Genomic DNA, 25,698 nt, shown 5'->3' on the forward strand with positions numbered 1-25,698 from the left:
TAAACCTCTTCTTTATCTATGGTTATACAATATTCCTTTCCTGGCTTAATATTTTTTCCCCCTCTTTTTTCTTCATTAGCTTTGCAAAAGGTTTCTCTCTTTCCTCGTGTTTTAAATAAATATCTCTGGTTTCTTAGTAAACTTACTAACTTTCTCTTTTCTAACCCATTAATATGTTCTAATCTTTATTAATCCCTTCTTCCTACTTGTCTTCATCATATTTTCTTTGTTTTCTTTTTAACTTTTAGTTGAACAGTATATATATCCTTTTTTCTTATTTAATTACAAAAGCTTTTAAAGCTTCTATGTGCACAACATTGGCCTTCTCACTTATGTAATATTCTTGTTGTTGTTTTCTACATAATCTGTAATTGCAGTTTGATTTCTCTTTTATCCAAAAGTTATGTAGGAGTGTAGTGTGTGTTTTTTTCTTTTTTAAGTTTTGGCAGTAATGTTTAGTTTCTTTGCATTGTAGTTTAAGATTGTGACTTGTGCCCAGGCGGTGTGGTTCAGTTGTTGAGTGTAGACCTGTGAACCAAGAGGTCACGGTTTGATTCCTGGTCAGGGCACATGCTGGGTTTCTGGCTCAATCCCCAGTGTGGGGGTGTGCAGGAGGCAACCGATCGATGATGTTTCTCTCTCATCGATGTTTCTCTCTATCCCTCTCCCTTCCTCTCCCTCTAAAACTAAATTTAAAAAACCCACTTCAAATAAATAAATAAAAATAAATTTTAAAAAGATTGTGGCTTGCATGGTTTCCTCCTTGGAATGTATAAAAATTTCTCTTGAGGCCTAATAGCTGACCATTCTTACCTAATGTCCCATAGACTTAAAACAGAGGATAAATTCTCTGCAGAGAACAATGTATGACATATATCTGTAGCTGAGAAAATATTTTTTTAAATATATTTTATTGATTTTTTACAGAGAGGAAGGGAGAGGGGTAGAGAGCTAGAAACATCGATGAGAGAGAAACATCGACCAGCTGCCTCCTGCACACCCCCTACCAGGGATGTGCCCGCAATCAATGTACATGCCCTTGATCGGAATCGAACCTGGGACCCTTCAGTCCGCAGGCCAACGCTCTATCCACTGAGCCAAACTGGTTTCGGCTGAGAAAATATTTTGATACAACCTGATTCAAGTAACTCAACTGATTTGCCAACTGGAATTTTTAACTCCCAGCAGAGAACATGTTTTTTATTGCAAGACCCAGGCTTTGTTGAGATTTTATAAGAAGGAGAAGGAGGAAGACAAGAAAAGAGCAGAAGGAAGAAAGGAAGGGGGGGAAGTTAGTTTGTTCAGAATTCCAGAAACTAGGGTTTAAATATCAAAAGCCAATTTCGTAGGACTAGCTAACTATAGAGATTTGTACTATGAACCCTAGACTTGAGAAGACACAGAAGTGATACATAATCATTTTTCTATACTAAAAGGGATTAAGTACTTATGATAGGAAGGAGGATTGCAGAGAAAGTAAGAAAGTTAGATACAGGTAAGTGTTTCTGAATGGGGGCTCTGGTACTGCCCTCTCTTAATGTTGAAATCCTGGAAGCGAGAAAGAGGGACCTAGGTTTGAAGGTCTCCCCTGGAGCACTAGGAAGAAGGAAACTCTCAAGGGTTAATGTCAACATGGTGTGACCACCATGGAGTAGAAATGGTGGTGGGGCTGGCCTTGACAAAGAGAAGACCCAGTGGGTCTCAGATGACAGCTGAGAGAGCTAGCAGGAGAGTTCACCAGGGCAAGGGGTGCAGGGACCTGCATTAGAGGGTTCAAGACTGAATGCTCCAAAGTCAGACAGACCTCAGGAGAGCTGCCAGGACTGAGTGAGGTAAGACCCAGGACTCCCAGGGACCTCAGGCACAGTGGGGTTCATGATGATGGGGAATCTTGGATTTGGGGAGAAGCTTTGGCAAGTCAGACTAGTTCCAAGCAGAAGTAGTGCCTATTCCAGGACAGAGTTGGAGGTAGAGAAATTCCTAAAGTGAATGCTTGAGGTGGGAGCATTCATGAACAATGGAGATGCATAAACAATTAAGGTACTCCTATGCTCAAAGTTCTTTTGTTAAGAAGAGAAGGGATATACAGCACAGCTGGAGGTGGAGGCTGGCTGTCTGTATTTATGTGACAGATGAATGAAGTCACAAATTCTTTGCCACTCCTCCCAATGGGAGATAGCATGCCCTCCCCTTGAAACTAGGCAGGCTCTGTGTCCTGTTTTGACCAACAGAATATGGTCAAGATGCCACTACTGTGCAACTTCCAAGGCCAAATCTTAAGATCACCATTCTGTGAAGGACCCAAGTCCTTGGAGAAAAGCATTTGGAAGAGCACCAAGGCACTAGAGGTATATAGGAAGCCGAACTGAGAGCTGAGCCCAGTCACCAGCTGGACGCAGCCAAATGAACAATCCCAGTTGACATCACCTGGAGCAGAGAGACCACCACGCTGAACCTTGCCTGAATTCCTAACCTACAGAATTGTCAGCAAATTAAATGGTTGCTATTTTAACCACGTTTTGGAATAGTTTATTATGCAGTGATGGATAACTACAACAGGTGACGCCAGTGTTTAGTGATAGAGGACTTTCTGGAAACCCTAATCTCTATGGTGACTCATAAACCCCTTTAGTTAGATTAGAAATGAAATCATCAGCAGTCTGAGTGAGAAGAAATGGAGGGAATTCAGAGACCATGACTCAGTAAGTCTGTCTCTTTAAAGGAAAGTAGCTGTCTATTTGGTTTCCCAGGGATCTCTGTCATAAAGGAGACACTGGCTTTATTATTAGAGCAGTTCGAATGATTAAGCTAATGTTTCTATATCCCTCCTCCTCAACCGCACCTCCCTCTCTCCACCTCCACCACCAATAACAAAAACTCCTTGCTTGAGGCTTATTCTGAAAGTATATAAAATCATCCAAATGAAAGAAAATTTCCAAGAAAATGAAGTTAACTGAAAAACCATATTTTAGAATTTTTACATGACTTTGATGGACAAGTAAATGCAGCACACCCCAAGGGCATCCCACTCAGCTCTTTAGAGAATTCCCTGGAACTTTGCCCCTGAATCCAGTGCTCGATGAAAGGAAATCCAGGATTCAATGGTGGATGTGGGCTCTGGCATGGGAGAAACTGATTTCTACTGCCAGTTGCCTCAGTAGTGTTTGTGACTTTGAGTAGATCTTAGATTTCTCATAATTACTAAAATGAAGAGTCATTCATTTGGCAATATTTGTTGTGCTCCTTCCATGTGCCAAACACTGCTCTAGATATTTGACATACATTGATGTAGAAAGTAGACAAAAAATACAAAATTCCTGTTCTCTTGGATCTTACATTCAGTTGGAGAGACAGACAATAAACAACAAATATGTCAATTACGTGTTATGACAGAAGGTGATAAATTCTACTGGAAAAACAGAACATGGTGAGAAGGAACAGTATTATAAGAGGAGAGGGCACTTTGCCATGCTAACTAGTATCATACCCATTTAGGTAGACGTCATTGAAGAAGTCACCTTCGCACAAAGACTTGAAGGAGGAGAGGGAGTGGGCCATGTGGATATTTGAAGGTAGAGGGAACCATGAGAGCAAAGGCCCTGAAGTGGGAGTATGCCTGGTGAATTGGAAGAGCAATAAGATTATTGTGACTGCTGAGGAGGGAAGGAAGGAGAGACTAGTAGGAAATCAGATACATAGGAGTTGGGGGGATAGGTGTTGATCATATAGAACCTTTAGCCAGTATAAGGTCTGGCTTTACCTCTGATTGAACTGGAAACCGTTGGAGCGTTCTGAGCAAAAGAATGACATATTCTGATGTGTCTTTTACCAGGACCCCTCTCCTCTGGCCTCTAAATTGAGAATAGGCTTGCAGGCAGCAAGGAAAACAATCCAGGGAAGAGATGAGAATCCATGCCCTGACTATTTCATTTGCCTGTTGTGAAACTGTTGAGTAAATGGCACACAAGACCTGGGCAAAAAAACTAGAAGGAATGTAGGTGAATGTTCTTGTTCTCTTTGACTTACCTACTCTGCACTGGACTATGTCTGGAGGCTGGACAGGTCCCCGCCAACCTTCCCTGAGAGTTAGGACAAACGTGATGGAGATAGTGAGGGAGGAAGGGAGACTGTTCCCTTCCTTGTTTGTAGGCAACTGTTCACCTTAGAGGAGTGGCTGGCTGGCCCGGGGAAATCTGATCCTGTCTGGATGTGTATTTTGGGGAACTAAGTGTTTGTGCACTCGGAACAGGAAACTCAGCCAACCAGTCAATAATGGCTGGGTTTTCAAGACTGAAAATAACTCTCAATTAAGAGTGCTGGCGTCCAGGTCCCTTCCAAAAAGGTAGGGGGAGGAGCTTGCAGCCAGATATGCAGCAGGTCCTGTGGGCTGGGAGGAGAGCAAGTCCTGCTGGGCTTTTGATGTTCTATTGTCACTCCCTTCACATATGATTCATGGAAAGCCCAGTGCCTGCCACATTCAAGGAAGTGCATCAAATACCTAGAGTGAGCTGGTTCCCTTGTGACTCATCTCATTCCTCTAAACCAGTGGTCGGCAAACTGCGGCTCGCGAGCCACATGCGGCTCTTTGGCCCCTTGAGTGTGGCTCTTCCACAAAATACCACGGCCTGGGCGAGTCTATTTTGAAGAATTGGCGTTAGAAGAAGTTTAAGTTTAAAAAATTTGGCTCTCAAAAGAAATTTCAATCGTTGTACTGTTGATATTTGGCTCTGTTGACTAATGAGTTTGCTGACCACTGCTCTAAACACATGATCATCCCAAAACAAATCCACTTCTTCAAGGGTTCTTCTTAGTTGTGGTTTGGCCAATCAAAGTTTGCTGCAGTTTATATGAAACTTTAGGAACTTTAAGAAAAAGGTGGTCAGAGCTGAATAATTCAGGGTTGCTGCCCTTCAACCATATTTGTTCTAGAAGGTAGAGGAAACTGCACAGAACCCTAATGCACTGTGAACAAGGGCTGCGACAAAGGACCCCAAAGAAGAGCTATATTAGCCTCTGCCCTGGGTCTTGGAGGTGAGATAAAGAGGGAAGTATATTTATAGCAGAGAATATAATAGATAATACAATTGGCTTTCCAAAATAAATACATGTATATATAAATGTAATTATAAAATTTACTAATAGAAAGGATGCATAGCACACAATTTACAAATAATATAGTAAACTGTACTCACTGTTGCAAATTCCATTTAGTCCCATTAATTCTCATAAAATGCTTTTATTGATTTTTGTTCAACTATTATATCTATAGCCAACCTATTATTGCAGTTTACATGGATATGTTGGTTGGTTGATATTTTTGTTTACATTCATGAGTAAGATAAAAGTGAGATAATAATGCATGACACAACTTTACTCATTGCCCGATGGCATGAGCAACTTTTTCGCTGAATTGGATAACAGTTTCAAATACTGGGAGACTATTTCTTAAGTCTTGGTGCTATTCATACTATAACACTTAGAGACATAACACATTTTTAAAGTTTAATTTGTTACTAACATTCTCCATTATTTTCTTAAGTATAGACAATCAAGAAAACAACAAATCGAGCCCTAATTTGTAGCATTTGCTGATTTCTGTGGTGTGAATATGCCCATCACAGCCAAATTCAGGCCATCAATGTGACAAATAGATGCACAGTAGTGACAAGCTATCACACAGTATTTCCAACAACCTAATACAATAGATACAAATACCCTACAGAGCATTAAGTAACAGAAAGAGTAAAAATGCATAATAACATACATAGAAAGTGATGAGTGTTGAGGATTTATTTTCCTTACTTTTAATGTATTTAAGTATAAATTCATTTAATTCAATTTTTAATAATGGCTAACAAATTTAACAAAATTCCTGGAAATTGAACAATTGGCTCTCATAAACCTGCCCAAGCCATCTTCAACACACTACTGGTCCTAGCACACAGTAGGAATTCAATACAGGGCCATTAACTTTCCTTTGTTAAGGAACAAAACATAGAAGTGGATTAGCTAAGGTGGGTGAAATAAAGATTGGCATGAGTTCATGAAGAAAGAAGGGCGTTCCAGAAGCTTCGCCAGTGTTTGCTCTCCTTTGTCTGAGTGCTTCCAGTGCCCTTTTCTTCCGGAAGTGTCAGCCCTGCTTTGCTGTGTGAAGGAGAAAAGGCTCCCAGGAATGACCCACATGTGTCAGTCTTCCTCCGGAGCAGGCTGAGCGTGATGGGCCTCCCCACAGAGCAGCTAATGCCTCGGCTTTGTGTCCCGACAAGGGCGCTCACCCCTGCCTGACCTCACACACGGTGTCGGAGGCCTGGAGAGACTGTCTCCGGTGGCTCCGGCATCTTTCTGCCCAGCAAGACCTGGGAATATTTGTGACCGTGCCACAGAGAACGCTTCTCAAGTGTCAATCAGGAAAGACGCTTCATCCTTCTGAAATTCATGTGACAAAACCCACGGAGAGGAAGCTGCTGCTATCGACATGGCAAAACCCTTACGTTCCCTGACAGCAGCTTCTAAACTATACCTCACATCTCTGGGAGCTGGTGCTTTAAAAGCTCCTTCAAGATGCCTCCACCGAGCACCAGTGGGCTTGCTCTCGGGATGGGCAAAGGACCATTTGCTGATCTCTGAGTTCAGAAGTCAGTGTTCCAAGGGATGCTCCTAAGGGCTTTGTACAATGTGACAGCTGGCACTTGGAACCCGCACAAGCCTTCCTTTGCCCACAGGCTGGACAGGTGAGGAGAAACGGAGCTCAGACAAAGGCATGTCCCAAAGCTCAGGGGAGCAATGGCCAAGCTAGTAACCAACTCCCACTTCCCTGGATGATCTTTAGGGAGGTCGCTTGATCTTCTTTCTCAAGGGCCACAAGAGATGACAGAGAGGACCAGCCACGCTAGACATCTATTCATATGTCTTACTGCCTGGCTGGTGTGGCCCAGTGGTTCAGCATCGACCTATGAACCAGGAAGTCACGGTTCAATTCCCAGTCAGGGCACATGCCCAGATTGCCAGCTAGATCCTCAGTGTGGGGTGTGCAGGAGGCAGCTGATCAATGATTCTCTTTCATCATTGGTGTGTCTATCTCTCCCTCCCTCTCCCTTCCTCTCTGAAATAAATAAAAAAAAATAGATATATTTTTAAAAATATATCCTTCCACTGTCTGGATATGCCCTTCCCATTTTCTAAGAACTACGCCACGTGGTTTCCACGAAGCAGTTGAACTCAGCCCATGAGCCAGGAAGAAGCACAGTATAATGGTTAAGGCTTGGAAATTAAACCGACTTGGTGTGAATTTGGACCATGCCACTTACTTGCTCCGTGAGTTTGGGCAACCTATTTAAAACCTCTCTGAATGTTCATTCCCTCATTTAGAAAAAAATGGAGATGATAACAGCTACTTCAGAGAGTCGTTGGGCGGATTCAGTTCAATGATGAGTGTGAGTGCAAAGTCAGCGAGAATAAATAATTCATGTTATTGTTTATGGCTGGCTGCTCATCAGCCCTCTGACACTTCTCCCTCTGACACTTCTCCCTCCGGCAGGCTCTCTCGGGGGCAGCTGCCTGGCCTGGAGCCCGCTCCCCGTCGTCGATGAAACTTGGAAATAGCAGAGCTCTTCCCTGTGCACTTCCCAGGGTGACCAGGGCTTTTCTTTTCTTTTCTTTTCTTTTCTTTTCTTTTCTTTTCTTTTCTTTTCTTTTCTTTTCTTTTCTTTTCTTTTGAGTCAACTGATAACATTGACCTTCCTCACCTGATGGAGGAGCCTGCGTGGAGAAAATCAGGGGCAAGTGGAACAGAGAAGGGGAATCTCCAGTCCTGGGCGTGTGAATAGGCAGGCAACCACCATGGGCAACTGGAGCTTAATCCTAGGGAGGAATCCGGGAAACACCTAGAACACAGGCCTCAGAGTTATCCCAAGGAAGGTGGGGGAGCCAGAGTACTTACACCCATCAAATCCCCATCTGTCCTCGCTGAGAGCCACGCCAGGGAAAGGGTAGCATTCATCTCCTGACACTCTGGCCTGCAGTGTGGACTGACACACAGCCCACCTATAGTTTCAAAGGAAGCCTACAGTGTTCCGTTGGAATCTGACCGAGGCACAAGGAAGGATATGGTAGAGACACTTCTGTAGATTTTTATCCTTGTCCGAACCAGCATTCCTACAGGTTGGTAAACCATGTCATTGAAGAAGCTAAACTCGAGTTTGAACAGCAAATGATATGGGGATCAATATCCCAAGAGCCACCGAATTAAAATAAAAGCTAGCATCTCTCAGGAACAGGAGCATTGCTGCCATAAAGGAAAATTCATCATCTGAATGGTCCAGGGAACTCTGTATGGGATTAGGATCATTAAATCTGGTACCTAAAAGCAAGTACCAGTAAGTCCAGGGTGACAGCCTCTTACTCTCTGAAGGCAAATTTAGAGCTTGGTGATTAAGAGGGCTAATTATAGGTAGGTGGCCATCTTTATTGTTGCTGGCATCCAGCATCCAGGGACACAGTCTACTCACAACTTCTGGACTTGTGTTTGGGACCCTTTCTTTAATCCCTGCAGTGCCCACGGCCAGGTCAAGTTCATCACTCTCTGCTCATCAACCCTGCTGAGGGCACTTCATCTAGGCATTTGCTCAGAATACCTGTCGCCTCTGGCAGGTAATGGCAGCGTGACACAGTGAAGTCAGCAAGAGTCCAGCTGAGACACACAGGTTCCGCTACTGCATCTTGGTATTTTATGTATTCTATTTAAATATTTTGATAGTTGTACTTAATATAATACTATGTTATAGTTTATGCATTTAGAATGTTTTTCTGCAAAGGGGTCCAGAGGCTTCACCAGATTGTCAAAAGGATACACACATGGGTCAGGTAAGATTAAGACCCCTGCTCTAGAGTGTGCAAAACTATTAATGCCAACAGCTTTCCACAGTCCTTGGAATTAATAATAGTTCCTTTTCTTTTGCTCCCCTCCCCTGAGCCTAGCCCCTTTCTGACAGATTTTTTGGGGGGGAAGTGGGGCGGGGGGGCGGGGGGGAGACTCTTCAGTTGTCCAGGTCTCTTCTCAGAGGCTGGCGGTAGGACCCGTGGTTGTACTTTCAGAACTCATTAGGGCCTGGGCCAGGCAGTGCCCCAGGGAAGGGGAGGCAGGGAGACGTGCTCCTGACTGATTCCTCCACCTCACATCAAATCACTCACAAGCCTGAGCTGTGCAGACACTCTCCCAGATGACCTGAGGGCACCACAGCAGCCTTTCTGTCTCAGCCTCATTCTTCCTTCCCGGCAAGCCCAGGGTTTTCGCCTGATCAGACAAGCTTTTGCAAAGAGGTGCACAGGGTGGCTTTCCTCTCTGGAAAAAAAAAAATAAATCCACAGCTTCTCCTTGCACAGCTCCAGGAGATGTTAATAAGTGCTAATAATTGGGGCCTGATTTGCATACCTTGTGGATTATTAGCGGTGTGTACTTAACGGGGATAAAGGCTCCCTCATACAACCCCACCCCACCCGCTCCTGCACTGGCCTGGATTACCCCAATCTGCTTTTCCATGCTCCATGAGAATAAGGGAGTGTCGTGCTGGGGCTAGGACACCCCTGGAAATGGAATTGACACACTCCCTCAGCTCCTGCAGGACAAAGGAAGCCCTTCCACTATGCGTGCCTGGGAGGGTGGTTGCAGGACCCATAGGGCACTGTGTGGTTTTTATCCGTGGCAGGAGATTGATGCTGGCCCCTGCCCCGAAGCCAGGCAGGCACAAGCATGCTGGCATTCGAATTATGAAAATATTTTTTGTTTGGTTTTGGATATGATTTCTTTTTCTTTAAATCAGATGCTTTGCATGCTCTTTGTGTTTATTAATTGTCCTAAGCCCTGGGATGGCCCCATTGGCATCACCCTGCAGGCGCCCGCCCCCTTGCTAGCCCAAGTGCTGTTAATTAGCCCTGCACAGATCTGCAAGCCTGATTGGCAGCAGCTTTTGCAAGAGGCTCCCAGCCCTCTGGGCAACAAAGGAAAACCGTCTGAGCCTCTGGGCATTATAGCTGTCATCTGGATTCTTTGCTTTTTCACTCTGCTGAGGACTTCATGGATGCGTTTATTTATTTTGAAATGTTAGCACCAATGTTTTGGTAGAAATATGTAAATCTTGCATTTGAGAAATAATGTCATGTTTGAGATTTGTTGCAACTCTGAGGGACAGGATGGGGGCAGGAAATTCCATTTTTTTAGATCAAGAATAGGGCTAACAGTTAGGAAAACTTCTAGACATACCCTGTGACCCAACAATTCCACTCCCAGGTGATTCCCACAGAAACATGGTATATGTTTTTCCCACAGTGTACTAAGATATGCCTACCTACACTATCATAATAGCCTCAAACTGGAAACTGCCCAAGTGGCCATCAACAATACAAAGACATTTTAAAATTGTGGCAAATTCATACACTGGAACACTATGTGAAAACAAACAGCCATTACACACAACAGTGTGGATGAATCTCATGTAAAGTTGAGCGAAGGAAGCTAGACACAAAAGAGGATGTAGAGTAACATTCTATTTATATCAAAACAAATATCAGTGAACAATTCGTCCAAATAGCGGTTAACTTTGGGGGAGAGGGCACAGTAGTGACTAGAAGGATTTCCTGGATGCTGGTCATGTTCTGGTCCTTGATCTGTGGGTTGGTTATAAGAGTATGTTTAACCCAGGCAGGTGTGGCTCAGTTGGCTGGGCATCGGCCCATGTACTGAAAGGTTGCCAGATTGATTCCAGGTCAGGGGACATGCCTGGGTTGTAGGCTCGATCCCTGGTAGGGGGCATACAGGAGGCAGCCCATTGATGTTGCATTCTCACATCGATATTTCTCTCTCCCTCTCCCTTCCTTTCTCTCTAAAAATCAATAAAAACATTTCTAAAAACTGGCAAAAAAATGTGTTTAGTGAAAATGTATTGAGTTATAATCTTGCATGTGTACTTTTTTTGCATGTGTATTGGATGTCAGTAAATAGAGAAAAAATGGAGCTAAATTGAGGTTACCTTCTTCTATGGGAAAGTTTAAGGTTTAAGGTTGACCTGGTCATATAGTAATTGGAGTAGACAAGGTTGATTTTGCCTCCCTGGCCAGCCAAACTGCCCCTGGGTTATGGTACCCTAGACACCTGGGCTGCTTTGAAGACTAGGGTCCCATAGGAAGCCTGGGAGTCATCCTAGCAGTGTCTCAGGGGAAAACTCATATAAAAACCAGGTCAATGGCCCTAGCTGGTTTGGCTCAGTGGATAAAGCATCAGCCTGTGGACTGAAGGGTCCCGGTTCGATTCCGGTCAAGGGCATATGCCTGGTTTCGGGCTCCATCCCCAGTGGGGGGCGTGCAGGAAGCAGCCAATCAATGATTCTCTCTCATCATTGATGTTTCTATCTCTCTCCTTCTCCCTTCCCCTCTGAAATCAATAAAGAAATATATATTAAAAAATAACAACAACTCAAATAGTAGCTTTTATTGTGGTAAAATACACATAACAAAATTTACCATTTTAACCATTTTCAAGTGTACAGTTCAGTGGCATTAAGTACATCTATATTGTTGTGCAACCATCATCCAGAGCCTTTTCATCTTCCCAAACTGAAACTTCATACCCATGACACAATACCTCTCCATCCCCTCCTCTCCCCAGGCTCTGATAAGCACTATTCTACTCTCTGTCTCTTTGAATTTGACTACCCTAAGTACCTCATGTAAGTGGAATCATGCAATATTTGTCCTTTTGAAACTGGCTTATTTCACTTAGCATAATGTCTTCAAGGTTCATTCATGTTGTAGCATGTATCAGAACTTCACTTTTTATTCGGGCTGAATAACATTCCGTTGTATGTAGGTACCACATCTTGTTCATCTGTTCATCCATTGATGCACACCTGGGTTGATTCTCCTTTTGGCTGTTGTGAATAATGCTGTGGAATTTACACTCATTCGATACATGTGGATTTACAAATATCCACTCAAGCCCTTGCTCTCATTTCTTTTGGTTATATACTCAGAAGTGGACTTGCTGGATCATATAGTATTTCTATGTTCAATTTTATTGAGGTAGCAAAATAACAGTTATTTTGAAACTTGTAGCAGACTGTCATTTTGATGACCCCGTATATATGCCCTTGTGTAATGCCGCCCACATTAACTGTGGGCCGGGCCTGTCACTGCTTTGCTTTGACTAATAAAATATAGAGATAGCAATGTTATGCCAATTCTAAGACTAGACTTTAATCGATCTGGCAGCTTCTGTTTGTTCCCTCTTGGAATGCTTATTCTTGGAACAGTCCTTCTTGGAACTCAGCCACTACGCCATGAAGCAGTCCAAGCAGCCACATGTAGAGGCCCACATGGAGAAGAACCAAGGCCCCCAGCTGACAGCCCCATCTGAACTTCCAGTGAAGCTCCATGTGACCCCATGTACTCCAGACATGTCAACCACAGCTGTGCTCCTGGTCAAGCTTTCAGATAATTGCAGTCACTCACTGTCCCAGTTAGCCCCACTCGGAGCAAAGAAATACCCCATGAAAGATAATGCATTATTGTTTTAGGCCCTACATTTTTAGGTCATTTGTTACACAGCTTTAGCTAACCAAAACAAAACCCTTTCAAAAGTTTTAGAGCAAGAGCAAAATGCATTAGAATTAATGTAGGATTAGGTCGAATTTAAGTGACTTCATATAGAGTGAAATTGGCCTAGAGTCTTCAAAGACCTTAAATATCCCAGGTTCTAACAACAACAACAACAACAAAAAAGGATGTAAAGTAACTGGTGGGAGATGGGATCTTGAATAATCCCAGTCCCTAGAACCAACAGCTTCAGCAGGATTTTGTAGCTGTTGTGGTGGTGGTTGTTTTGTTTGGGTTAAAGGCCTGGCTGGCCCAGAGCGTCATGCCAGTTAGCTGCTATCATTCTTACACCAAAGACAGCATCTGGGGATTTTTCCACATATGTGGCTTGGCATATGGCTGCTGGGGGATTTGAACTCTTAATTAGAAGCTTTCTTTTGCCCAGAAATTATTGTGCAGCTGAGTGATAAGAGTGGATCCAGCCAAGCACAGAAATTAAGCAGCCCGAACATGAAGCCTTGAAAACAGTGGCTGAGGTGTGATGCTCATGCATCCAGTCCCCAGGTGCCTCGGCCCTCACTTGCTGACAGACACTACAAGGAAACCAGTTTACCCCATTCTCCCCAACTGGGGCCCTATAGCCCACAACTGCAGGAACTGCCCTCACCTTAGGCAAAAAGAACGATGGGCAGTGGTTCACTCATTGTTTAATCATATACACTGAGTGGCCAGATTATTATGATCTCTGAACACATAATAATCTGGCCACTCAGTATATATCCTATATAATAAAAGGCTAATATGCAAATTGTCCCCTCCACCAGGAGTTCAACCAGCAGGCCAGCCAACTGCCCATGTCCCCTCCCCCTGGCCAGGCTGGCTAGACCCCACCCATGCATGAATTCATGCACTGGGCCTCTAATATAAATATATATACTGAGTGGCCAGATTATTATGCGTTCAGAGATTATAATAATCAGGCCACTCAGTGTATATTGAGCATGTACTATGTGCCAGTCAGGTGCTGTGCTAAGCACTAGGCATAGGTTGCTAAATAAAATAGATATGGCCCCCCCCCCCCCCCCCCCCCGTCATGGAAATTGCAACTCAGTGGAGGAGATAAACAGGTAAACACACAAATACAATACAGAGACCACATTGGTTCCTGCCTCGGGAGCCCTTTGCATGATTTCCTCTTGAAGTTGCTCTTTATTCCGATGTTTATGTCAGTAGGTGTTAGCTTGACATACCCTCCTTGCAAAAGCCGTCCCTGACATCCAGTTGCTCTAGTACATCTCTCTGATTTCATTCTCTGGAGTAGCACTTACTATTCTCAGCTATTTTCTTATGTATTTATTGGTTTGCTTATTATCTCTCTCTTGCCATAGAAGGTAAACTTCAGGAGGGAGTTTATTCTGTTCACTGCTATGTCTGGAGCCCCTAAAACAGTGTGTGACATGTAATAGGTGCTCAGAAAACTTGAATGAATAATGATATAAAGTTTGCACCTCACCTTTTCACCACCAAAAATGTACATATTGTTTTATTATGTGCAACTTAGCTGGTGATTTTATTACTCTTCCCCATAAAAAAAAAAATCACACTTGATAATTGGCACTTAAAAAAAAAGGATACGTATATACTAACATCCAGTTATATCGTCTGTTCCTCATGAAAAACACTGGGGTCCTCAGAGAGGGTGGAGGGTTCCAGCCAGGAACAATGGGTGGAGGTATTTCGTAACCTGGGTGAGTGTGCCATATCCAATGGGCATGGGGCACAGGCCCACATTACGACTGTTGCCACCTTCAGGCAGCTATCATCGACTTAAGGAACTCCAGCCAATATGATAGAACTCCAGTATTTCAAAGTCATTGTCCACCCAGCCATCCACTGAGCTCCTACCTACCTCAGACCTCTGACCTCTGGGTGTTTAGACACTTGTGAGGAGACTGAGACCCAAACCAACAAATATTATATATTGTGATTCACACATTGGAAGGGCACTTAACAGAACCTGGACAGGTCAATGGTTGGGAAGGGGGCTGCCTGGAGGAGGCATTTCCCATGTTGAATGTTAATAGATAGGGAAATGCAATGGGGATGGCTGGGCAAAGAGATGGCAAAGGTGTGGGCCCAGAGGGGAGAAGCAACTTGGAAATTCAGAGAACAATGAACAGGTCAGGTTGCTGGAGCCGAGAAGGAGGAAGAAGAGGTGGAGGATGGGGTTCGCCTGGGAGCAGCAGGCTAAACTCATTGGTACAACACTGGACCCCAGTTCTGACCATTAGATCCTTTCTTGTTCCTTCCATGCTCCCTGTATTAGCATCCCACCTGGGACCTAGTCACCTGCTGTGTGAGAACCGGCATCATGATTTACGAAGAGCAATGTGGGCACTTTGGTCATCATTCTTCATTTCTTTAGGAAGAAATGTTTGCCTACATGGGAGAGTTAGAAGGTAAGCATTTTTTGCTTGTACTTCTTTTTGCCCCTAGTAATAGCTAGCATTTTAAAAGTCAGCATATGTCCATTAACTTTGAAAAACTGCAGCAAAGAATCCAGGAAATTTCCATTGTTTGGACAACAAGCAACAAGAATAGCTTGCTCCCCACAGCAGGCAGCATACTGCAATTAGATAGAAGGGTAGCGAGCAAATTAGAGGAAGAGTCTAGCATTTCATGGAACCTATTTAGAAACCCTGAAGGCCCAAGTTTTGTTTACCCCTTTCACATGAAAAAGTGAATAAATACTTCTGTGGTTTCATCAGCTTCATTAATAAAAAATAAAAATAAAAAATAGTGGCCGCTAAAATAAGATTCATGCTTCTATAAAATCTGAAAGAGCAATTTTTGAAGAAGCCCTTCATGGTGGATTTCCAGCTACCCTCCCTGACTGCTCACCAAGGGGCAAACTAAATCCCTTTCAACATGAACTGCTCAGCAAAAAAAAAAATGTTTTGCCCATATTTAAACCCATACCGTGAGTCCCTTTCTGTCTTACAATCTGTCTGTCACGCTGGATTTACACACACATCATGGGTGCTTACAGACTTGGAGGCAGGGCAGTCCAGAAGGCCAGGTGGGGGCCAAGTGCTATTGAGCACATTGGGGAAAGGAGCAGGGAGACCCCAGATGAATGGGTCATCTCCAGGCAGCTGCCTGAGGCTGGTAGCACAGCGGCTGTGGGGCCTGGGGCCCTGGAGGCAGGAGGCTAAGAACAGCAAGAGAGGGCAGTATTAATGCCAGGATCACGGCCACCAGAAAGGATCTGAAGCCCTTTTGGCCCCCCAGCAATGCGACCCTCAAACATGATGACAAGTTCTGGGACAAAAGGGAAGTGTGACAGATTGATCTTATAGCAGGGTTGCCAGATTTAGCAAATAAAAAATACAGGGCTCTCAGTTCAATTTGAATTGTAAATTAAAAAACAAATGATTTGTAGTATAAGTATGTCCCACATACTACATGGGATATACGTACACTAACAGGTTTTCCATAGTTTATCTGGAATTCTAATTTAACTGGAATGTCCTCTATTTTATCTGACAAGCCTACTTTATAGGTCTCTAGCTCTTGGGTTTCTCCACCTGTCCCACCTCACTCCTGCCCCTGGTATTTTCCTTCCTCATTTCTCCTCTCTGGCCCTCCTTTCTCATTCTCCAATTAATGAAAGGATCCGGACAACAGGTCCCAAATCACTGAAGCTCATTCAACACCAATATGTTCTCTTGCTTCAGTTTGGGTGTTTACTTTTCTGTGGTTGTTAAAAGTTTAAAGACTTTATTCCCTGCTAATAGTACCCCAAGCCATATGCAACTGATGGGGGGTGGGGTGGGATATCGGGGCAACCTGCTTTAATAATGCAAGTGAACCATTCTGCAGTGTTGGGGAGTTTGAGCTATTCTCACCAGGCCACCTACAATCTCAGCGCCTTCCTTGAGAAATTCAGTTCACAGACTCTGGATCCCAGTGTTGCTACCTGAGTCTGCTCCTGCTCAGGAGTTTTTGTTTGGGGAGCAGGGAGAAATGGAAAACACTGGGAAGAAGGAGGCAGAAGAGGGGGCTGGGTAAAAAAGGTGAATGGATTAAGAAGTACACATTGGCCATAGCCGGCTTGGCTCAGTGGATAGAGCATTGGCCTGTGGACTGAAAGGTCCCAGGTTCGATTCCCGGTCAAGGGCACATGCCTGGGTTGCGGGCTTGATCCCCAGTGTGGGGCGTGCAGAAGGCAGCCAATTAATGATCCTCTCTCATCATTGATGTTTCTATCTCTCTCTCTCTCCCTTCCTCTTTGAAATCAATAAAATTAAAAGAAGAAGTACAAATTGGCAGTTACAAAATAGTCACGGGGATCTAAAGTACAGCATAGGGAATATAGTCAATAATATTGTAATAATTATGTACGGTGCCAGGTGGGTACTGGAAATATCAGGGGGAACGCTTTGTAAAGTAAATGGTTGTCTAACCTCTATGCTGTATACCTGAAACTAATACAAAATAATGTTGACTTAACTGTAATTGAAGAATAAACTTTAAATTAAAAAAAAAAAGGAGGAGGCAGAGACAAAGCACCCAACTATGGCATGGTAATATCTAGGATCTTTGTTATTTAGTTTATGTGAGTGTCAGCGCTCGTATGTGGGGTAGTAATTAAGTGGTAGGTGGTATCAGGGTAAAACTATCAACATGGAGGCTGATGATAGATATAGGCGGCCTAAACAAATAAGAAAAGTTAAATGGAGTTGGCTATGCAGAAGAAATACTAATTACAGTCATTTTGGGAAGCCTTCTACCACAGATGCCTAATTACCATATGGTGCCATAATACTTATATGTATCATTATATATGCCTTAAATTAACTTTGTTATAAAGGATAATTTGATTAGGACAGGAGACAAGAATTGAGCCGTCATAGTGTATTACTGTGTGTTACTCATGCAGAATAGATATCTGCTACTCCTAAAAATTTAGTGCAACAATTTAGTCCTGAGTATGGTGAGAAACGTCTCTACAATGGCTCCGATGACCCCCCCACGTCCCAGTATTCTTGCCTTTGTGTAATCTCCTCCCCTCTGGTGGACACTGGACCTAGCAATTCTATTTGTATTCTAACAAATAGAATGCAATGAACGTGATGGGATGTCACTTCCAAGATTAGGTCCCAAATGCCTGTGACTTCTGCACTTGTTGCCACATCTTGCTGTCTTGCTTGTTTGCTCTGAGACAAGCAAGCTGCCATGTTGTGAGTTGCCCTCTGAGGAGGCCCACGTGGCAGGGAACTAGGGAGGCCTCCGGCCAACAGCCATCGAGCACCTGAGACAAGCCCATAAGTGAGCTTGGAAAAGGATCCTCCCCAGTTGGGCCTTGAGATGCAGGCAGCCCTGGACACTGTACTGCAGCCTTGTGAAAAGCCCTGAATCAAAGGTGAACTGACCCCCGGACACTGCGAGATAACAAATTATTACCATTACTATTAATTTACTAATAATAAATGTTGGTTGACTTATGCTGCTAAATGTTGGGGTGATTTGCTATGTAACAATAGATAAGGAATCCACACTTACTCAGGACCGGACTTCTGTGGTATGTCGCTGAGGGAGGTGTTTGAAAGTAACCATTGTATTCTACAATACAGACAGGGCAGCAGAGCAGGAGGCTACGATGTGTGTGGTGGGTGGGGACTGGGTGGGAAGACATGGGAACTTGTGTTTACTGCATCAGTATTTCCAGGTTCTTAGTAGCTCTAGCAATGCTCCCGCCCATCACAGAACATTCTTGAAATCCTGGTGTGGTTCCTGTTTGCAAACTGAAGATCCAGTCACCAGCGAGGCCTGCGGAATTGTCTTGCTTCTGCTCCCTTTGGCTTGTTCCTGAGTCAGCCTGTGCTGGCCAGGTCACAGGCCATTTCTTTCTCAGACTCCTCGATTTTGTGTTCTTTGGGATGGTTTGCCAGTTAGTCAAAGCGCTTGTCTCTTCACTCCAAACCTACCCTTCTGTACTCAGCTTTGTGTCTCTGGGGCAGGGACACCCCAAATGGAATTGCGGCTTTTTCAGAGGTTCCCAGCCAGACTCCGCCGATAGGGGGCACTATAGGGAGACTGCAAGGCTGGAGGAGGCAGTTTGCAGTTTCTTCAACACTTGTAGAGCAGCTTCCGGGGGCCCCTTAGAGACACCAGCACCAGCCCCATAGCACACACTCCTCAGAGGGTTGGATCCCAGTCTCCAGAACCCTCCATTTAGTTTCTAAGTTTTATAATTTCAATCTCCCTTTTTCATTAGTGCCCCCCCCACACACACACACACACACACACACACACATACACACACACACACACACACCGCCCTAGAAGCAGCCGCTGCTCCCTGTATCTGCTACCTCCAAGATGCCTTAAGAGTTCTAGTTTGCCTTTTCAGTTACCTAATTACCAATTATTTCTATTAAATCCTCTCTGTTACAAAAACAAACTGGTGTGATTTCTGGCTCCTGATTGTGCCGTGCCTGATACAGGGGTCACAGGTTGGGTTCTCCAGAAGAACACACTTAAGTACAGTTTGCAAGATGTCTATTAGGGGTCAACCCCGGGAAAGAGAAAGGAGAAGCAGGAAGAAGCTGCCCTGGGGTGCAGACTGAGCAGCACCTCAGCCAAGTCTGGAGTATTGCCCACCGAAGTGTCCTGCATTAAAGCCAAAGGGCAGCACTTAACACCCCGCCCCCCTCAGTCAGGGGCTGCGGGCTGCTTTGGGGAAGAGCATGCCCTCCAGCAAGGCCGGCCCGGCAGGAGCTGACAGAAAATAAGGAGCCACATAAATGTTGATCAAGGGGGAAACAGCTGAATAAATAACGGAACTTTCACACTGTGGAGTCCTGAAGTTATTAAAGAGCTACATCAGCCTATCTGTACCAACTTAGAAACAGGTCCACGACATCCTATTAAATGGGAGGCGAGATTACAAGACCGTATCCATATACAGGGTGGGGCAAAAGTAGGTTTACAGTTTCGAGTACATGATGCACAGAGTTTACTCTTGTATTATTTATTAATTATTGTATTATTTTCCATACGAACAACTGTAAACCTTCTTTTGCCCCACCCTGTATTCATACCCATTTTGTTCAAATATGCACACCAGTGTGTGTGTATATAAACATAGGAAATCATCTGGAAGGAAACGACTGTTGACAGTGGACTCTGGAATCGGAACAGCCAAGGGAAGCTTTCATTTTGGGGTATTGTTAAAACTGCATGGATTAACTTTCAAATTAAATAAAAGGAATGAAAGAGAGAAAAGGAAGTCCAAGGTGCTCATGGTCACCAGGCATCAGGGACAAACTCAAGGTCAACAAGTACAAATAGGTCACGATAATGGATCAAAGCAGGTCAGAAGGGTTAAAGCAAACAAAAGACAGGAGTCAGGAAGGTGAGCTCATTCAAGACCAGGTCATGGCAGAGCGGTGGGGAAGGGCAGAGACATAAGTGACCAAACCAGGAAGGGCCCTGTTGATGCTCTGACCTCAGGGCTACCACCTACAGGCCTTATTTGTGTGCGAGAGGCTTTGGCAGTCAGAAAGAGCTGCCTGCAGGTGCAGTGTGACGTTGGTGGGGGTAGAAATAGCAGAGCTCAGGGTTTCATAAGGCAGCCCAAGCCTTCTGGCTTTCCCTAACCCAGCCCTCTCATTATAGATCCCCCAGGAAAGAGAAGATGGAGCCCCTCTGCCTTTTCTCACCAGCTCCTTTCACCAAAAGCAAGTCTTTCTTTCTTGCACCTTGCAGGACCTCTCATAGCCTTTAGCAAGCTTATTTTGTTGCATTGTGAATCTCTAAGAGGGGATGCCATATGCACTTCCAAAGAGTATTTGACCACAGAGCACTCCTTCATTAGGTCATATATTCTCATTGTCTTCACATTTTAATTACACAAGTAATATGTGGGTGCTTTTTCCTTGTAAAGAACTCTAGGCTACCCTGCTGGAAGGAAAGGCTACTTGGGAAAGGAGGACCTGGAGGGTGAGACACCACACAGAGAGAAGCATGTAGAAAAGGTTTGAGGCGTCCAGCCTTGAAGATGAGGACATCTTGACTCTCCAGTTTAGCCCAGCTTGAATACAGCCACATGCGTGGGCCAGAGGGTTCTACGGGGAGCAGAGACAAGTCAGCCCTGATGATCCTTGCCTGAAGTCTTGACCAAGAACCATGAGCAATAATTAGGTTTTGTTTTAAGCCACTAAGTTTGGGGGTGGTGTGTTATGCAGTAATAGATAACCGATACATTCTCCCAACCCATCCCCAATGTCAATCTCTCCCTCTCCCAAAGAAATAGTATATTGAATGTTTCTATCATTACTTTGCTTTTTTAAATAGTTCTATTAGGTATGTATATATTTATTCTTTTAGGTATTTATTTTCACATTCTATTTACATTTTTTGGGTTTATAAATATAGGTGGCATGCTACATATTTTGTAGGGAGAATGAAATTGTGAAATACCCAATGAAACATTATCACAGCAATGAAAAATGAATGTTGCTACACACAATGCCATGGATGAATAAAGCTTAGAGGCATTGTGTTGGATCAAAAACAACAAGTTGAAGTAGATGACAATATAGAACATTCATTTTTTTTATATGATTATTGGCCATTTCTTCTTCTTTGAGTTTCTGGTCCATATCTTTTGTCTGTTTTTCTTTTAGATTTCTTTTTCTTACTAATTTGTTAGAATTCATTATAAATTTTTAGCATTGCCTCCAAGACTAAAGTATTAGCAATTACTTGAATCTTGAGGAACATTTCCAATAATAGAATTTAAAACCAACAAACCAACAAACAAAAAAATACCCTGGAAGATACTGAAAAAAATGAATAACACTCACAACAAATTATACAGGCTCTTTGACTTCTTGGCTGAAAATTCCAAGAGTTAGAGACCCAACAGAACTTTAAGCTCTATTTTCAGGTTGGAGACTATTTACATAAATCCACAGTGCACAGAGGCTCTATCTCATCTTTTCTTTGCTACCAATAGGAAATGCATCATTTAACTTGAGATATCTTCCCCCCCACACACACACCCCCTTTTAAACATTTCCTAGGATAGACCAATGAATTACTGTTCTTCCCAGCAGTGAATTTATATTGCGCTAAGGAAAAAATAGACTCCTTTAACCCCTAAAGAGTCATATTTCTCTCACTTAGGTCACTTGATAGGGCCATTATAGACTCAGATAAGACACGTGGGACTCTGTTTAATATCGGGCAATTTTCTTGTGCCTCTTCATTTATTAAAAGAATGTATCCATTAGCAGTCATTAGTACTTTCTGTCACGATGTGGGCTAAATCACCCTCAATGGCTTAAGAGAAAATGCTTTTTCAAGAAAAATAATGGCATTAATTGCCCAGTGGAATAGATATGGCTTTCTTTGCCATGACCTCTCCCTCCCCCACACCCCCCGCCCAGGCGGAATCGGACACTGCTTACCTCTGTCAGAGATCCAGGCCACTTTCTCCCTACCCTGAGTCAGCTCCTTGCTGCAGCCTGTGGCCTCTCTGGTGGCAGGCCACTGGCCACAGGGACTGAATAGAGCTCCTCATCCATCACAGTGAGGGACCTCAGAATGATTCCTCCAGCTCTTTGATCTATCCAAGGGAGAACAAGGATGGAGACGCCTCACTTAGCAAACAATCTCATTTGAAGGGACTCGGTTTTAGCAACAGGAAGCAAATCACATTAGAGGAATAATCACCTTCCTGTAGCTCCCAACTGAAACTGATCTCCCTTTTGACCTTTTGTTTGAAACATATGCTCTCTGGAAAATGTAGTTTGAGGAGGGAGGCGTAGGGTGTGTGTGTGTGTGTGTGTGTGTGTGTGTGTGTGTGTGTGTGTGTGTGTGTGTATGTGTGTTAAAACAAGTTCAGGATTGAAACAAGTTTTCCATGTAGCTTTCTAATTAAAATCCTTAAAGTTTAATTAGGGTAAAGCTTTCATCTCCTAAATATGGATATCTCTCCAGGCTGTGCCTTTTTCTTACTTCCTCCCTCTCAGGTCACATCCATTCTCACAGGCATTAATAATTACATCTATATCAATTAAGATACCTTTGGGTGAAAATAATAAAATAGCAACTAATAGTGACTTAAATTACAAAGACATTTAATAAACTTCTGGGAACCAAGCAGTCTGGAGGTAGGCAATTCCAGACTTTGGTCAGCAGCTTAACAGAGGCACCAGGGACCCAAGGTTCTCACCACCTTTCTGCTTTGTCACCTTCAGTGTGTCAGCCGCATCTCTCAAGGTGGCTAAGCTACTCCCAGTCTCTCCTGACAGGGTCACAAGCAAGAAGGAAGGAGATGGAGGCACAACGGGCCTTCTCTTTTATCAGGAAGAAAATCTTTCCCAGAAGCCCCTGAGTCTCAGGAGCCAGGACCGATCACATGCTCACCTCTTGACCAATCAAAGGGAAACGAGTACCATATTTTGACCTAGACCAGGCATGATTTATCCTCTTCATTTGGGCAGTTGCCAGCCAAACACAGGTTTGAATAGTTGTTAAGGAGGCAGCAGCTCCCAGATCCTTATTTTCAACCCTGACTGCTTTCACCTCAAATTGCACCTTCCCAGTTTCCTGTTGAGCAGCACTGCTTCATTGTCCTGTCACCTCAAACACAGTCCGGCAGGGAACAAATGCCTTTTGTTATCTCCCAATGCTGGCTCCTGACTTTTCCAGTGGTACTTTCATTCACCCATCATAGAGGCTGCGAACCTCAGAATCATTTTGATGGCCTCTCTTCTGCATTTCCTTATTCAATTGGTCCCCAAGAGCAATCAATTCTTGATCTTCCAAACGTCTCCCACTCTGGCTCATCATTTCCCCTCTTCTTGCCACTCTTTCAGTCATGTTGGTCCAGTTGCACGTGGACCACTTCATTTCATCTGAAATGGGCTCCACACTCCAGGGTCATTCATGCTGCAACCAGATTCAGTCTCTTCTTAAAGCCTGCCATCCTCATCTCTCCCTTGCCTCCAAACTTCTTGGTTTGGGTTTTAAATTTTTCTGTAACTTTACCTTTTGAAAAGGATTCCCAATTTTTCTCTGCTCCAGCCAAACTGGTCAGTTCATTGTTTCCTAAAACATGCTTCATGTGTTCCCATTACCACACGTGTCCACACCATTCCCCCACATAAGGATACCTTTCTGCTTTCTCTCTCCTATCTGAATCCTACCTGGTCAACTCTTGTCTCACTGTTGAACTCTTCTTAAATATCCTAGGCCACAATGAATGTTTTCTTCTCTGAAATCTTACATGCTGGTGGAATTATGAGTCAATTTTTAAAAAGACACTTTAGGCGGAGTGGATTGATAATTCTCAGGAGGAAAGGGGTGTCTGTGTGGGGGGTACAGGAAGAGACTGGACAAAAATCATACACCTGTGGATAAGGACAGCGGGGGCGGGGGGGGAGGTAAGAGCAGAAGGGAGGGTGGGAACCAGGTAGAAGGGAGATATGGGGGGGGGGGGAGAAACAATTGTAGTAATCTGAACAATAAAGATTTATTAACTTTAAAAAAATAATAATAAAAAATAAAAAGACACTTTAGGGTTAAATGATTAGGCAAGTGTAACTCTGCTGTGGCCATATTACCAATGCTTTGCAATGTGCCACAATAATACCTGCATGGTAAAATGATGATGTAATGCCCATTGTTGAATATTGAGGAAAGTGCTTTAAACATTTATTCTGATTGTAAACATCAGAGAGTTCAGGGCCCTTTTAAACGATAAAGCTAATAACACTCTCAAACAGGGCTGCAATAGATTCTTTAAAGAGTACCAGTGAATCTATACAATCTGATGTCATCAATCCAGTGAAGAGACCATTCATTCATTCATTGGTAGCCAGGAGACTGCAGTTTTATTACCTGCCACCAGAATTCTTGGCAGGAGAACTCTCTGTATTTAGGAAAATATCTTGACAAATTGTGTGGGGACAGTGACTGAGGTTCAGACAGAATTTGACTATACTGTTTGTATCAGCATGGCATGCTCATGTCTAGGTAAGTGGGAGACTTAACTTTTTAACCATTTCCTCATAAAGAAACACTAAACCACTTGAAAAAATGGCAAGGTTATCAAGACAGAGCCTGGAGTAGAAAACCAGGAGGCACACAGAAATATTTTATGTTCAAATACTTTACAAAAACTATAGCAAAAGAGTAGGAGGCCTTGGGCTTTGCTCTTGAAATTAGGTGAAGGTGGGTCTGGTACCAAGTTGCTCATATGGCTTCTCTGAAGGAAATCGTCAAAGTATAGTTTTTGTTACTATCTAGGGTTTATAAGCCCACCAGGAATCCTGGCTTTGCTGCTTAGAAGCTTTATCAAAACTCTCTGAATTTGTTTATTCATTTGAAAGATAAAAGAGGAAGGTCTATTCTATATCCAAGTCTGCTCTATATTTTATTTCCTAAATGTATGCACACATTTATGTTTCTTTCATAAGACTGAGTTCTCATTTTTTTATTCACATTCCGTTGGTAAAATTGTCTCTATCAGTAGTGGCACTTTTGGCTGTAAGTATCAGAAAATTCCATTTCAACTGACTCATTCCCTAAAGGAGATTTATTGGTTCATGTAACCGAAAAAGTCCATATGTGGGTAGCTGTCAGGTGCAGTTCCATCAGCCTCCAGGTCTGCCTCTTTGTGAGTTGCTTGCTCCCTCCTTTTGTGGGTTGGCAAAATACTCAGCTGGCAGCATGGTGACGGAGTATTTCCTGGTCTTGTAGTCTGGCCATAACAATGTCCACTCTTTTTTATTTTTTTAATCTATATTTTAATTTATTTCAGAGAGGAAGGGGGAGGGAGAGAAAGATAGAAACATCAATGATGAGGGAGAATCATAGATAGGCTGGTTCCTCAACATCCCCTACCGGGGATTGAGCCCTCAACCTGGGCATGTGCCCTGACCAGGGAATTGAACCATGATCTCCAGGTTCACTGAGCCACACTGGCTGGGCCTCTACTAACACTCTCAAAAGCAGGAACTCTCTTAACCAGAAATTTTCCATTTCTACCAGACTTTCCATCTCATCTCATTGGCCAGAATTTGGTCACATGCTCAC

The sequence above is a fragment of the Eptesicus fuscus genome, chromosome 18 (genome assembly GCF_027574615.1).
Source record: "Eptesicus fuscus isolate TK198812 chromosome 18, DD_ASM_mEF_20220401, whole genome shotgun sequence".
Lineage (NCBI taxonomy): Eukaryota > Metazoa > Chordata > Mammalia > Chiroptera > Vespertilionidae > Eptesicus > Eptesicus fuscus.